The following is a 16537-nucleotide window of genomic DNA, read 5'->3' as shown; positions in this document are numbered from 1 at the left end:
CCTAGCCTCATTACTGTTGGGAGAAAAAAAAACTGAATCCTTAATCATTTGGCGGTGGGGGAAATGGAAGATTTTTTTTGGCGGGAAAGTTAGTTTTTAATTAATAATTAAAATTCTAATTAAAAATTCGAAAAAAGAAACCCCAGGTGCACATTCTCAACCTCCAAGGTATACATGTACCAAATTTGGTAGCTGTAGGTCAAACGGTCTGGCCTGTAGAGCGCCAACACACACACACACACACACACATTGAGCTTTATTATAAGTATAGATTATTCAGGTCGTTTAATTTACGTTTGCCTACTTCAAACAGGTAGCTTTAAAACAAGATTCATACAAATTAAAAATTCGCAACAGACTGCAAAATAAAATATTTCAAAATTTTTAAAATTCTTCCTGATTTATTTCTAATGCCTTTTTTTTTTACAGGTAATGCATTCGGTATGTATGTTTTGATTCCTGATATTTATAAAATTTTGTATAATATTTATAACATTTAAACTTCACAAAATTTCAATTCAAAGTTTCAATCTCTAATATATTTCTTTTTAACGAAGCTTTTACACAGGAACGTTACTTCAAAATACAAACGTGGGACTGACATATTGTTACAAATCCTATAATGTAGCTTCTCAGCGCGGTTAGTTCAATCACTGGAAAATTCATTTTACGATTAGCTCTGCTGGATGCTGATCGGGTATCGAATCAGTGATCTCATGACTTGGCGAAAACTTTGCGCCCATTTGGCGACTTGACGACTTTAGTGACAAGGAATTTTCCAGATTTTGGCGACAGAGCCAATAGGAACAGATATATGCCTGATTGTTCCAGAACATTCTCTGCCGTGCTCCGGGAACTATAAAAGGCTAGTGGTAAAAGCCGAATTCAATCGTGTATAGAGTCGTCTAGAGATTTAGAGTCGCATAGCAAATCAACGGTTAATTAGTTAGATCAGTCCAGTGAAGCGCAAGCGTTGAGTGGAGCTCAAAAGTTTGGTAAACTGAACTGTGTGCCGAATCCTGGCGTTTATTGTACAAACAGCATCGAGTCGTGTGAGGAGTAGTCAGTAGTTTAGTAGTGAGTCGGCAATTAGATACAGCTAAAGCGAGGAGACAGTGGAGAATTGCAGACGTTTGGAGAGACCGTAGACTGAAGCTACGTAGATTCCCTCCTCCTTCTGATTTCCGTCTAGCCACTTTGTATGCTGTAATTGTTATTACAACAGATTACACTTGTGGGATACTGTTTGTTATAATGTGCTGTTGCGTATTGCGTGTGTTCGTTTGCGTTTTCGTGTCTGTGCATTTGTTTCTTTGTGTTAATAAAGTCGTCATACACTACTAAGGACTGTTTCTTCATCAACCAACAAATTGAAAGAACCTCGAATTAATAATAATATTTTTATGGCTTCCCGATTTTTTGGTCAAGCGACCAAGATACTTGCATCTTGTATAAGAGATCTTAGCGTAATCTGAGAATCGCCAAGTAAATCCTTGACTGTAAAAATAAGAAGTATCGAAAATATAAATAGTGATGGTCCTTCCTCCTAAATAGCTAATATCTTTCACGTACTTTCTTCTGCTCTTGTGGATACTTATTTGCACTTTTTCTTTAATAAGTTTAACACTAATAAAAAATTAAAAATTGAGCATAAAATATCCTAACGTTTAGTATAATGGTGGAATACAAATAGTATAAAATATATGACAATAATAATACGAATATTTTTTAGAAAAGACTGAAAATATAAATAAAGAATATTTAATAAATCTTTATATTTTGAGATAAAAACTAAGTAAATATCATTCATTTTTCTAACTCTGTCATTTCTTTAATCTAAAAGTGTGTAAAAAATATTTGAATTGACAAGGAACATTTACAGTAATATAAATAACATAAAACAGAATTCCGAACAACTTCAAATAGAATGTGGAATATGACATACATTTAGAACTTATTAATTAATTAGCAAATTCTAATTTAAAATTTGACTTACAATAACATAAATAACGAAAGAGAAGCAAAATTTGAATTTTTTAGCATTAATTCAATGAAATAACACAAAATATCTCGGGAAAATATTTGCGTGCGTCCTGTGAAAAACCTAGTTCTGAAATTATACACAGTTCGAGTATTTGGTTTTTAAATCGCATCAGATACTTTCATTAAACTTCATTCACTTAAGGTATCCGACCGGTTGTAAAAATACTTTTTCTATAAAAATTTGAAATTTTTTTTATCATCTGAAAATAAAGTTTAAACTTCGTATATTCTAAAACAGATCTTGCTTTTAATATATGTATGACAGAATTATAGATACAGTACACAACAAATAAAAATCAAATCGGAAACAGTGGTCTTTTTAACCGAAAATGAGTGATTTACTTTATTTTTACTGGAAAATTCTCTAAAATAATATTGGTATGTTTATAGTTACTATTTACCTACTCGGAAGTAGTTTGTTATTTTTTAGTATTTCTTGTTTAAAACAAAAAACGTAAAAATTACATGTTTCCAGCGCATTTGGATGAACTAATTTACAAGTTGAATATCTAAATGCATTTTTTAAAGAATGAATACTTCACAGTGATTGATTTATGAAAAACATGATACCTCAAAATCAATTCAAAAAAATTTCATGAAATTTGTTATGCAGGCATCCAAAACCTTTGAAGGTATGACAGATCGCGGATTTTAAGATAGCTTCATTTAGACGTGTTTTACAAAAACTTTAAGTTCAAAACATAGACATATTCTGGCAAAAAAAAAAAAAAAAAAAAAAAAAAAAAAAAAAAATCTTTAATGGCAACTTCAAATGCTTATAAAATTTTTATTTATTAAAATAATTTTTATCTTCTGGACTGGTATATATTATGCAGCTTTATCTATATATAGATGGAATAAAAATTAAATATTATTATTATTTTTTTAACTTGCTTTGTTTTTCCTAACACTGAAAATTTAGCTAAATTTTCATTAAATAAGCAGGGTTTTTTTTTTTCAAAAGCTATAGACAATGAATGTATTTTTTTCCCTTCTAATAATGACCTTTCCAGTCCATTTTAGCTATTTGGTACAGTAAAAAAGTTTTCATGTATCATTTTTAAAAAATTCGTTTCCGAACCTAGTCGGATACCTTAAAACTTTTCTCCTGTTGATGCAGCTTGCTTTTGCAACATAAATATATCTAATGCTTAAAAGAGAGAGTTTATTTATAAGAATAAAAATTATTTTTCCAGTTAATAATTGAATACAGAATTAAAATTTGTTTTTTCTTGATAGATAAGACTGCCGATATGATAGGTGAGTATATTATTTTCTGCAGTCTTTTGAAGTGAATGAGTTCTGGAAATGATAAATCAAAGATTTGTCTTTTGATAATTGTACTTCATCTCAATATTTCACACAATTTTTTTAATAATAACTATCTGGCACCCGATACGTTGCTGCCATAAAAGAAATAATTTTGGAAATATCGTTTGAAATTTGAAATGGCTATCTTGTTTAATGAGGAATGATACGAAGAATGATATTTATTTTCTTGTCGACAATGAATACATTCACTGAAATTGATTGATACGTAAAGGAGAAGTATAAATAATATTTTTTAACTTTATTATTGAAGTATACTTTAGGGTACTTTATATTTTTTTTGTTTTTCCGTCTTCAGAAAGAACAAATAAATTTCTTGGCAGTCCGACTCGTGAGCATCCAACATACAACTGGCCATCTGAAAAGCACGTATTTTCTAGGTTCAAAGTAATAGGAAAAGTTTTATCGCCTTCGGATGAACGGTATGCCAGCGCATAAAATACGAACAAACAAAAAATCATTTTTACTTATTAGATATAATAATTGTACTATGTCTATAACCACGGCGCAAGTGCAAGCAATAAGTTGACAAAGTTCTATCGCAATTTGATGAACGATACGGCAGCGCATAAAATAGGAATAAACAGAAGTTCATATTTATATATTAGATTAAAAAGGTTTTAATAAAGATTGTTTGAAAAATATGAAGAAATAGTTTAAAAGAATTTTTAATTACTATTAATGCTATGAATTTTCTTTTTTTGTCTATTTATTTATTCAAGAAGAAACTACAATTGATTCATAAATGAACAAATATAAATATTGTCTTTAGAATCAAATTTAGCGATGAATTTATAGAATTTTCAATTTCGATGCATAAAATTAAGGAGAAATTTAAAATTAAACTATTTTTGAATCGTATTGTATGCCTTTTAACCGACATCAAATATGTTTTTCTTATATTTCCAAACCATGTTTATCCATTTGAATCCGCTTGATAAAAATAGTTTGATAATTTTTTGTATACTTTTGTATATATATAATATTTGTTGTATATTTTTAAAGTCTAACTGATGCATTGTTTTCAGATCCTTATTTAAAGAAAATGGGTAAGTTATTTTCGCTATGTTTATTAAATAGAATACCTTAATTTTATTTGCTTCTTCGCAAAATTGATATCATCTATCAACGGTTAAATCTTGCAAAAATGTGAAAGCGCCTAATTCGATACATCATCGCCGGCAAAGTCGTCGAATTTAAACTTCATATTTGTCATAGAACTATTTGAAAAACTGCTTGAATTGCTATCAGTTACAAAATGGTCGAAAAATATTTTAAAATTAAAAAACTTACTAAACTTAGATTTCAACTTATGTTGTAGTTTTTTTTTTTTTTTGTTTGTTTGTATTCAATAAAGAATGGATCAATGCTTTTTTGAAAAAAACCTTTTTGACAGTGAAATCAATGACATTTTCATGATGTCTGTCTTTCAGTCCATCTGTTTGTTAATACAATAATAAAAAAAATCGAAGAATGTTATGAATAAAATTTGATCAGTGATCTTAAAATTAAAATTGTAGTTTTTGGACTAAGTGCGTCTACAGGAAACCTGTCTGTCAGTCGGTCCGCTTGCACGTGACCAGGATAATTCAAAAATTCTACTAAATAAATACATGAAATATAAAATATAATTTTATCGCCGTATATAAGTTAGCCTTATCCCTTTTTCAGTTGATTGGTAGCTTGTAAAATTAAACTGAGCGGCACGAAAACTCATGTGGGCTAAGGCCTACAGTGCCCATATCTGCTTTCTTAACGAGGGTCATGGGGTGAAAGGCATATGTCCCAGTTTAGTGTTTAATTCCCAAGCATGCTTTGTCCTCGGGTTATCGACCCATTGAAAAGATGAAAGGCAGAGCCGACCTTGCCCAGTCCGAAGATCGAACCGAGGATTATTGGAGCTTGTATGTTAGCTTAAAATGCATGCTGGACTCATTATCTCCACTAATTAACGAATCATAAAAAGAATTACTTTTTACTTTCTTATTAAATTTGTCTATAGTATTTTTAATTTCATGATCCATATTGAAAAAATAGGATTTGAATGAGAAATATATATTTTTACCTTTTAGATGCGATGAAACCAGGTTTTTCAGGTAAGAATTGCCTTCCTAATAATGCAATTCATGGTTTCTTTAATTCTAAAGCGTAGGAGTCTTGTCTTGAAATCTTGCATATGTATATTTATTTATTCAATACTTGAAACCCAAAATGTTAATTATACTGATTCAAAACATTTTATTAAAACATTTCTGAATGGCTCTTAAAGCAACTAGCCGTCTTTGAAGACCAGATTGTTCGCCAAGATTATTGATTTTTTTAGGCCGTCAAATGATTAATATGGGATGGATTTTTAAATTTCATCTTGTTATTTGGTACGACTGTAAGACATAACTTAAATTGAATCATTCTACTTTAAATTATATTTAAATTAATTTTAATTTTTATATAAATAAATTAATTTTTAGTAGTATTTGGATGGCAAAAAATAGATATTCATTATAAATTATTTACAATTTATATAAAGACATAAAATATAAGTTAAAATGGGCAAAACTGAAATTACTAAATGATTAATTTAAAATAAGAAGTAAATTTTTTTATGGCATATCTTCCAATCTCCATTACAATCCAATCTTCATATAAGTGTCAAGCGGTCATAATGTGTTACCAGTTTATCGCCGTGGAAGTTTTAGTATTTTTCATACATGAAAGAGGTAGCATTCATTTTTCTACTAGTTTATAATTGAAGAAAGATTAATATAATTTGTATATGACTGATGTGATATTCATTATGTTACAACTTTATCATTGCGAAAATATTAGTCGTCCGTATATGAATGACGGGTATTTAACCTGTTAAGAAGTGTCTCAGTCAAAAGATGTTAATAACTTTTGTAATGTAGGACAGAAAACAAATGAGGTTATAGTCAAATCTATATTAATCAAAAATAAGAACATGTTAATTCTTAGCAACAGATACGACACCAAACCGAGAAATAATTTATCTTCTGGAAGGCAATGTATCTTATTAAAGAATTAAGCAATTTTGATATGACATCATACATGGTATGGTGTTCAATATAACTTGGAAGCATTTGTATCATTCATACATGGACGATGTGGCATTCCTTTTGTTACCACTTTGTAACTAAAGGAGCATTAATGTCATTTATATGTGAATTATGGGACATTCATTTTGTTACCAATTTGTAACTAAGGGTGCATTAATACCATTCATATATGAATGAAGGTGACATTCAAAATGTTACTGGTTTACATTTGTTTGAAACATAAGTCATTTAAGTTTAAAAAAATGTGGCTTTTAACATGTAAAACAAGTTTCTCAATATTTTTTAATAACTTTTACTTGTGATAACTGAACAGAAAACCAATGTAGTTACAGTTGAATCTATACCAATCAAAAATAAGAATACGCTGTTTCCTGACACCAAATGTGTCACCATTTCTCGAAATAATTAATTCTTGTTTTATAAAGCAAAAAATAAATATCATAAAATATTCAAATACTATTAATGAGTGATTTGATAATGTTCACTTTTCATAAAATGCAAATTGTCGATCTAAATAACTTCTTTTAGAGTTTCAGCATTAGTCAAGAATTAGTCATTTGAAAGAAAAGCAATAAGAATGCTAAAAATAATCTGTAATATTTTAGCCTTTAAATATTCAAGCATGCATTGATTCTTAAAATCTTTTTGCAGCCAAAGCTAAGGACGTAATTGGTAAGTTACAATGTCAAAAATTCGATTAATCAATCACTAGCATAAGAATTGGATAAATTTTTTTCTGTCATTATGACTAAAGTTTTTACTCGAGAAATATGAAGTAATCATAATGCTTAAAATAATTATATGCTTTATTTATAATATCTCTAAATAAATTTCTTAAATATTCGAAAAATATACTTAGAATATCATAAGGTGGTTATCAAAAAACACCTTAGATTTATAGAGAATCCTTTATTAGTATGGTGTAGGATCGCCTTTGGCATGTAATATGGCTTGGATTCATTTAGGAATCGATTCCTACAAGTGTTGAATAGAGTTTAGAGGACTGTTGCGCCATTCTTCCTGGATATATTGTGAAAATTGGATAGAAGCCGGTGGAGAATATCGATTCCGGATTGGGTGCTCTAAAATAGATCATAACAGTTCAACTATATTGAGGTCGGGTGACTGTTCGGGCCAAAGCAGATGTTTAACAGCATTCTCGTGTTCATCAAACCATGATTGGACAAGTTTCGCTGCATGGATAGGTGCATTATCATCCTGGAAAATTCCATCTCTTGCAGTAAACAAAGTTTGTATCATAGGATGGACCTGGTCAGCTGAAATTTCTCTATACTTCTCCCTAGTAATCATATCATTCCTTTCAGGATTATGATTGGTTCAGCAGAAAACCACGACATGGCTGCCCATATCATGATAGATCTACCTCCATGTTTGATAGTTGGAAGGCGACAATCACGATCATACGCTTGTGCAGGTGTCCTCCAAACGTCCATCCGTCCTGTTGTAGGGAAAAATGTGAAACACGATTTGTCAGATCATATTTCTTTCTTCCACTTATCAATCGATCAGGTTTTGTGAGTGTGACACCACTGTAGACAATGTTTACCATTAACAGCTGTGACAAATGGCTTGGGAATTGCTCCTCTGCCATAAATGTTCTGCTTATGAAGTTGCCTTTTAATTGTAATCACTGACACTGGAGAATCCAGATGGGGATTGAACTCTGCGGTCACTTTCACTGCAGTTGTTTGCTTTTTAGGGCTTACAATCCGCTTCAATACCCGTCGGTCTCTTTCACTGAGCTTCTCTTTCAGCCCACTATTTTCCTTGCTATTAACCCACACTTGTTCCAGCTAGACGGGCTCCTAGAATTTGGTCCCTTTGAAAATCTGAGAGGTTCAATATTTTGCGCTTTTAAAAAAAATCCAAGAACAGAATTCCAGAAAATTTGAATCTATTGAACAGAATTTCAATAGAGCTCTAATAATACTACCAATATATATACATTTCTATTTATAAAAAACTGGTGGCTATTATTATATTTTAATACCTACAAAGCTCATTAAAAAATGTTACCCTTATTCATAGGTGTTTCCATTATTTTGATAACCACCTGTAATTAAATATTGTTACGAATCTGTGATGCGGCTTCCCAGCATAGTTGGTTCCATCATCAGAAAGATTGTTTTACAGTCATCTGTATTGGACGAAGTCCGGGTGTCGTGTCGGAGGCCCCAGAGCTTGGCGATCATTTGGCGACTTGGCGATGAAGTTGGCGACTTTGGCGCCAAAATAGATTATACCCGAAACATCGAGAATTTTCCCGACCCGTCCATTAGAAAACGAGATACGCGTCGAACGTTCCTGATTGGTTGAGAGGCTTCTAGCCCCGCCTCCTGAGATCTATAAAAGGAGGCAGTCTGTGCTGCCAGAGTAGAGTCGATTCCGTCTCTAGCCATGGAAGGGGACGGACGCTCTGATGACTCTAGCAGTTGCAAGAGTGTTTATAGTAATAAGAGTGTTTATAGTAATAAGACTTTTTGTAATGGAAATAGCACCGTCGCTTCTGCATTTGTAGTGAGCATTATGGACCATTGCCGGGATCTAAAGAATTGGAACAGAGAACTAACCTCAGCAGTAAATAGAAAATGTCAAATCAATAAAAGGCTAGATGGAAATTGTAGCCCCTCTGAAAAGGCTGGACTTTTGAAGCGCTTAGATGACTTAAACAGATTAATTAAATGCAACGAGGAAAAATTAAAAAACGCAAAACCATGCATGAATAAAGGCTGCCGTACTCATGACGGAGATAGGAATCTATGTGCATACATTTCCACATCCCAGGAAAGAATGCTAAGACTCAATTACACTGCGTCGACTTTTCTTGACACATTACAACAGATGAAGGAAAGTAAATTAGAACACACAGCCCAGTACACTGATGACTTCGCCATATTGAAGAAAATACAAGCGGATATCAGGCAAATAGCAAACGAACTAGATGACGTAACCCCCTGCTCTGTTGATAACTGCGAAAGGCATACCCCTGACAACGTAAGGCAGCCCCTACTAACAGAAAACCTAGAGCACACAACGGAGAGAGAAATTGCTGTGATGGATACCGGTAACACACCAGAGAAAAATAATAAGGACGAAGATCAGTCCGCTCAAATGGATATCGAATCTGAATCGCCTTTCCAACCTGTCGACAAAAGACACACGGCCAAAAGGAAAAACTCCGTTGAAAACCCTGACGTATCCACCTGTAACAAATCCTAGAGGAGGAGACCCCTCAACTTAAGAAAGAAATTCTCCCCATTCACCTGAAGCTAACAGAACGATATAACCTGGTGCTACAAGAAATTAATAGAAAATACCCAAACACCGACAATATCTATAGTAACGGATTCATCAAAATCGCCCCCAACACTGAAGCAGAAAGATCAGGAATCCTTGAAATCCTTTGTGAAAAGAAGCTCGAGTACGTTCTGACTGAAGACCCTACAGAAAGACCTCTGAAAATCATCGTCAAGGGACTGCCAATAAATCACGACATAAATGAGCTAAAACAAGAATTAGAAGCCCTGCAATTTAAAATTGGACGCATCTCCCAGCTAAAAAATTATAGAAACAAGACCCTCTACCCCATCTTCCTCGTGGAAATCAAGAAAACTGGGAACTTCAATAACGTTTATAACATCACCCACCTATCCTTTATCAGAATTAAAATAGAAACATACAGGAGACCGGCAAAGGCCACGATGTGCTTCAGATGTGCTGGATTTCACCACAGCGCTAGGAATTGCAGATGCAATCCGCGCTGTATAAAATGCAACGGGGATCACATGACCATCGAATGCCAACTGAAGGAAAAAATCCAAGAGCCTATATGCATTAATTGCAAAAACACAGGTCACCTGGCCTCCTGGAAAGGATGCCCTGCCTACCCTACAACAGCCCCAACGTCGAGAAATAGAAGATCATATGCAGACATCCTTGGAAACAGAAATAGTAACCCTGAAAAAGCCACCGAATCAGCCCAAAACCCACCTGCACCCAGACAGAGACCCCAGCACCAACAACAGGCACCTAATACTACCTCGACTTTAGAAGCCCACAGCCCTCAAATAAACATCCAGGAGATGAAGGAACTATTTGAAGTATTTAGAGAAATAAGGAATCTCTTGCAAGAATTTCCCGGCCTATTAACAGTTGCAGCCAAATTAAAGGAAACTACATCCAAAGATGAAAGAAAACTGATCCTCCTCAACGCACTCCTTGACTAAGTCCAGACCCACCCGCCCACCCCCAATAAGCAAGCTCCTGATTCGCCCTTCTCAAACAATGGATTATCCACCACCTGGCTCCGAAAACTGTCTATACTCTGTTTCACCCTAACTTGGCAGTATTGTAAAAGGTAGAAAATGTGACGCTCCGCGTTGGGAAAGAGTTCCCCATCAATTCCGACTTTAAAATAGTTAAAATGCGCGGAAATTTATCAAATAATATCATAAATTACAGAAATCCTTTTTTTGATCAGTATGTATTTAAAATTGTTCTCAAGTTAGAAGTGCTTATCTGTTAAGTATTCTGTAAATAAAGCGAACGAATAAAACTAAAAGATAGACATAATGAATTCCACTTTGGCTAGAACCGGTCTTCAAGGTCAAGTATTTGGCGCGCTTTTCTTTTGCGTTTCCGCCAACTCAGCTTCATTCAGTTCACAACCGTTATCAGCTTTCGTACTTCTTTATTCTCGCCTTTTTACCAGCTGATATTTTTGATACTATTAATCACATTAGTAGTTATTAGTTTTGATTGTTGAATATTTATTCAATTCGTCATTTTTATTCACTTCTAAAATATCTGAAAAATAGAAAGTGTTATCACCGACTAAGCTGTGCACACCTTCAAGACGAATGAAACCAACAAAAAGTGAAGCATGCAGAAACATATTAAATGTTTATTCTCGACTCCGAAAAAACCCTCAAGATTCTATCAATCAAATCGTCGATAAAGTTTCGCACCTTACAGTTGTTTCGCAATAAACAGTTTTCTTTTTGAAAAAATAAAAAAAATAAAGGCATCCAGTCCTTTAAGTACCCATGGAAAGAAGCGACCTGGCTCAGTAGGTAAACATTCAGGTCTTGTAAAATATGATGATTTTACATTATCCTATATTTGACGAAAAATCCATGCATTTTTTCGTAGAAATGAGATCCCAACATTAGATAAAGTTTTAAAAGATGTGAACGATGATACAGATATCTTTTGGAAAAACATTAGCCGAACTACGCTTTACAGAATATTGAAAGATTTAGGGTTTTCTTTTGAGAAACGATGAAACGAAATGAAATAACATTAATGATTTATTAAAATAATGTATCAATAATATTGAAGAAATAATGAAAATAAGGAAACAATTAATTCTCCGAAAAAGTGATAATATAATAAAGTAAATAAATATTTACTATTTGGCGAAAAATTTGCGAGATAAAGTTTCGCCAGCGGTCTGCATTTCTAGTAACTTTGTACTTTAAAGTAACCCAGTTCCCCTGACAACGACTGCGATTCGGCTATCCTAGAATATACACTACTGCCAAGTTAGGGTGAAACAGAGTATAGAAACTGTCAACAACACCCTCACCCGCACTCCCCCAGCTAACCGTTCCTGATTGGTTACCGCCGCACCTACTCCCCTTGCCTTTCCTGCTTCACCGGTTCCCACCTTGCAAGGCTTCATTTCTTTCTTGCAACGAGAGAGGACGGTCCTTCGGACCGCTCCTCTCGATGTAAAAAGTCCATGGCATTCAAGTAAAGCTAGGTTAATTTCCACAACTTCCTGCCATCTACAGGAGATAGCTTCTACGGAAGCGGGCTCTCCTTAAACCACACCACTCCTGCCAGAGTAGAGTAGTCGGGAAGGACGGTGAAGAGTGGTCGGAATCGACGGTGGAGAGTAGTCGGAATCGACGATGAAGAACTGGTCTTCCTGGGATTAGCAGAGTAGCGACTGAGTCAAGCTAGTGTTGAACTAAGCTGTGCGCTACTGTCTGCAGTAGAGTCTTGTGTGCTGCTAAGTCTCGCGGCTGAAGATAATTGTTTTCTCTGTGCTGTATATAGTTGTCGTCTTTGTGCTGTCCTGTGTGTCTTCGTGTAAATAAACGTCGTTGTTTCTTTTTCTACTGCCGCCTGCTGATTGAGCGTTCTCCACACCATATAACTTCCACTATTCAAACGAACCCGGGAAATTTCGTAACAATATCATGTAGAAAACAGTTATCGAAACGAATAGTAAAATTTAAAATAAACAGCATGAAGTAATTGCTTCGCATTAGCCATGAAATAGTATTATTAAATAACATTAGAAAAATTGCTTTAAAAGTTGAGTTCAGATGCTGATTTTTTATATTTAATTCGATGGAAATATTTCTTTGTCATTATTGATTAATTGATTTCTTACTAAACAAAAATTTAAAGTTTCAGATTGAATTAATTTATCTCTTAACAAAAATTTTCTTAAAGAAAAATTATATAAACGCATTAACATTTTTTTTTCTCCTTGACAATCCATAAGAGTAGTGCATCTGATCTCTAGGACGGGGGGGGGAGCCTATAGGAAGTATAAATCCAATAATTCAACTTCCTTTATTCATTTTAATTTCTTTTTCATCTGTTCTTACTTTCCGTAACTTTTTTTAATAACTGTTTATTTCAGAATTTGCCAAATTTGTAATGATTTATCTTTTAATTTGAAATTTTGGACGTTCTTATTACATTCAATGTTATTCCAGGTTTTCCTTGATTTTAAAAAACTTTTTTTTTTCGCTCTTAAAATCTTTTTACAGTTTACGTTCAATGATTTAAAGATTTTTCTACTTCTAGAACTGTGTTCGGATTTTCTTAATCTGTAAAATGTATAAGATTTACGAAAGATTTCATAAATTCTCTAAGTGTTTAAAGAAAATATTCTAAAGAATTCTCTTATTAGAATAATAAAATATTCTAATAAATAATTCTTTTGATAAATATTCTAAATAAAATATTCTAATTAATTTTCTAAATAAAATATTCTAATAAATATTCTAAATAAAATATTCTAATTAATTTTCTAAATATAATATTCTAAATAAAATTTTCTAATAAATATTCTAAATAAAATTTTCAATTAAATATTCTAAATAAAATGGTGCGATAAATATTCTAAAAAAAATGGTCCGATAAATATTCTAAATAAAATGGTCTGATAAATATTCTAAATAAAATGGTCTGATAAATATTCTAAATAAAATGGTCTGATAAATAATTCTTTTAATAAATATTTTTTCTAAATTCAAAAGTGTTTAAATAAAATACTTGTCCTTCATAGAAGATACAGGAAGTTGAGATGTCGCATGAAAACGTGGTTTTGTATTCGGAAATAGATTTTTTAATTACTTCTATAAGAATGGAATAAGTGTCCTTATTTTTTGTTTTATTTTTAAAACTAGAATTAAAACTAAAAAATTACGACATAAAGAAAGACTTTCAAATAAATCAGTTGATTGTTCAATAAAACTTTTTTTCATTTCATTGAAATATGGATTCTTATTGTATTGTTTGGGAATAATGATGTCATATCTCATACACTGCAGAAAATGCAGTATCGCTTTTATTTTTATCGAGAGGGAAAAAGATAGTAGTGATATTAAATTATTTTTATCAAGTTTATTTCTAAGTTGCATATTATTAACTTTTTAAAATAATGATATTCGATTTAATTTATTTAGTATACCATGCTTTTGAGTACTGATTTAATTAAATTCAAATTTACATTTTTTCAGATGCGATGCCTGGTAAAACATTTTTTATTTGATTTTCATTTCTTTTCTTTTTCAGAATGACTTTAAGGAAGACTGTTGCTTATTTCAATGGTCTGAAAAAACAGTTTTTCCGAAATACGCTGCTATTAAGTCAAACAGTTCATTGGTTGTTTGGCTTGCAGTCAATGAACTGTTCTATCACGTTATTGAATGACCATTAAGAATATTTAGCTCTGCATTATATAGAAAGTCTATTTCAGTTCATTGCCTTCCTATTTAAGAAATACGTATTCTGGATCTACAGCCTCATATTTTCTCTCTTTTATTTGTATTTACTATTTCATAGTAAATTATGGGTATATAGATTCGGCATAGAAGACTAGTTTAATCAAAGAATTATTTATTTTGTGGAAGTTCGTATGACATAGTTTCAAATAAAAAAAATCACTCAAGAGGTTAAGCGAAAACACATGCATTTAGTTTTAATAAGTCTTTATGCATTTAGATTTAATAAGTCTTTATGCATTAGATTCGTTTGTTAAAGTTTTATGTGATCGCATGTTGCATACTAAGAAAAAATTCAAGCCGCTTTCTGCATCTCTAAGTTTTGATTTAAAAGAGTATTTGAAAAAAGTACAATGAGGTGTGAATTTTCTATAACAAAACTATTTACGTTGTAGCCATTTTACTCATTTTATCTGTTTCTTTAAATTTTGTAAAAAATATAAAAGGCAAAACAGTCACAAAAAAATTATTCTCATTTTGATTGTACTGATGCATTCAAAAATAAAAATTCCTATATCAAAAATGTATAATTACATTGATAATTTTATTAAATTATGCCTAAAAATCTATTTCATCGTGAATATTATATATAAATCAAAGAAAAATAATTCAAAAATAAAATACGCATCAGTTTTAAATAACATTCTATTTGAAATTTAAAAATTCGAAAGAAATGCTTTCAGTTATTTTTTTTTATACCGTTTGTATTCGAATCCCAGTACGTACATTTCAAATATTAAATAATTTTATCTTTTTATTTATTTGCATTTTTAATTGTCCTTTTTATGATTACTTTGTATATTATTAAAGAATAATTTTCTATGCCACATTTAAATTTCGAAATAATCATTTTACAGGTAAAGTCATGGAAATGCTCGGTGAGTTAGGTATATATTATTTTTCCTTTTATCATAATAGATAAAATCTGATTTAAATTTAATGAATAATAAATTGTTGAAAAAAGGACGCTTAGTTCTTCATCTTTATAATATGTTTTTTTTTTCCTTTTTTAATTGAAAGATAATAAAAATATAAATGATTTTACAAGACTAATGGACATCTTAAATTCTCAGGGCCTGTGTCAGGTAAATAATTTCTTTTATATTTTACGAACTGCTTAAAAATATAATTCTTCACTTTCTTGTATAAGTGTGTCATGTAAAAATGTGAAATTTTGAACATTCTGTGAAGATTATTAGCAAAAGGAAAATAATGTAAATAATGTTTTAAATAAAATTAAAAACATTATTTTTGCTATGTTCTTAAGCTGTGTAAAATGACTATTTATATATTACTTTTCTCAAGATATATGAAATATCTTGAGAATGAAAATATGAAATATCATATTGCAGTATTCAAAATATTATTGAACTAAATTCGAACTTTTTGACCTTTTAAAACTATTTATTTTCAGATTCTTAATTCTTCCCTTTATTAACGAACATTATATTATATGTAGAAAAGTTTCTTTTTTCTCTCTTCTCTTTCATTTCCTTTTTTCCCCAAGAGCACAAGTTTTCAACAAATAATTTTTTATTGTATAATTTATTTAAAAGGTTGTTATTTGTAAATTTAAAAAAAATTATTGTATTTTATTGTTTTATTTCTAAAGATTGTAGAGGAACGAGACTGTAACTTCATTACGAGGTTGATGAAAATAATAGACGAGTTTCAGAAACAATTTAATTATTTTCTAAGTTCCACATCTCGCAAGACAAAACTAACGCGAACACGAAAATACGCGGCATTCACTTAGAATCCAATCTAATAATGATCCCCAAGAAGGATCATGGTAAATATACCTTGATGTTAATAAGGTAACGCCATCTGTTGTATCAAAAGAGAAGGTACTTTAGTCGTTACATGTTGATGATTTTATTTATTATACCCTAGAAAGCATTTATGATAACAGGAAGAGTTATAAAATTTCAACTTTTAAGAATCGTTCTGCTAAATATTTTTAAAAATATATATAATATTTCAAATTTACTTCTGAACGATAATTTTCGTGTTATTGTTCGAATTAATAGTTTGCAATTTTAT

At 31.4% G+C, this 16537-nt stretch overlaps 1 long non-coding RNA gene across 1 annotated transcript; it reads left to right on the top strand.

The window, feature by feature from the left end:
• Positions 1-3281: 3281 nt before the first annotated feature.
• LOC129988929 (uncharacterized) lies at positions 3282-15377 on the top strand. Its single transcript, XR_008785704.1, has 6 exons — positions 3282-3303; positions 4401-4421; positions 5445-5468; positions 7098-7118; positions 14231-14242; positions 15352-15377. It is a non-coding gene; the product is annotated as an uncharacterized LOC129988929 (long non-coding RNA).
• The last annotated feature ends 1160 nt before the right edge of the window (positions 15378-16537 follow it).

The sequence above is a fragment of the Argiope bruennichi genome, chromosome 10 (genome assembly GCF_947563725.1).
Source record: "Argiope bruennichi chromosome 10, qqArgBrue1.1, whole genome shotgun sequence".
NCBI classification, from domain to species: domain Eukaryota; kingdom Metazoa; phylum Arthropoda; class Arachnida; order Araneae; family Araneidae; genus Argiope; species Argiope bruennichi.
The sequence above is the reverse complement of the archived record's forward strand: the minus strand, read 5'-3'. Positions and strand labels throughout refer to the sequence as shown.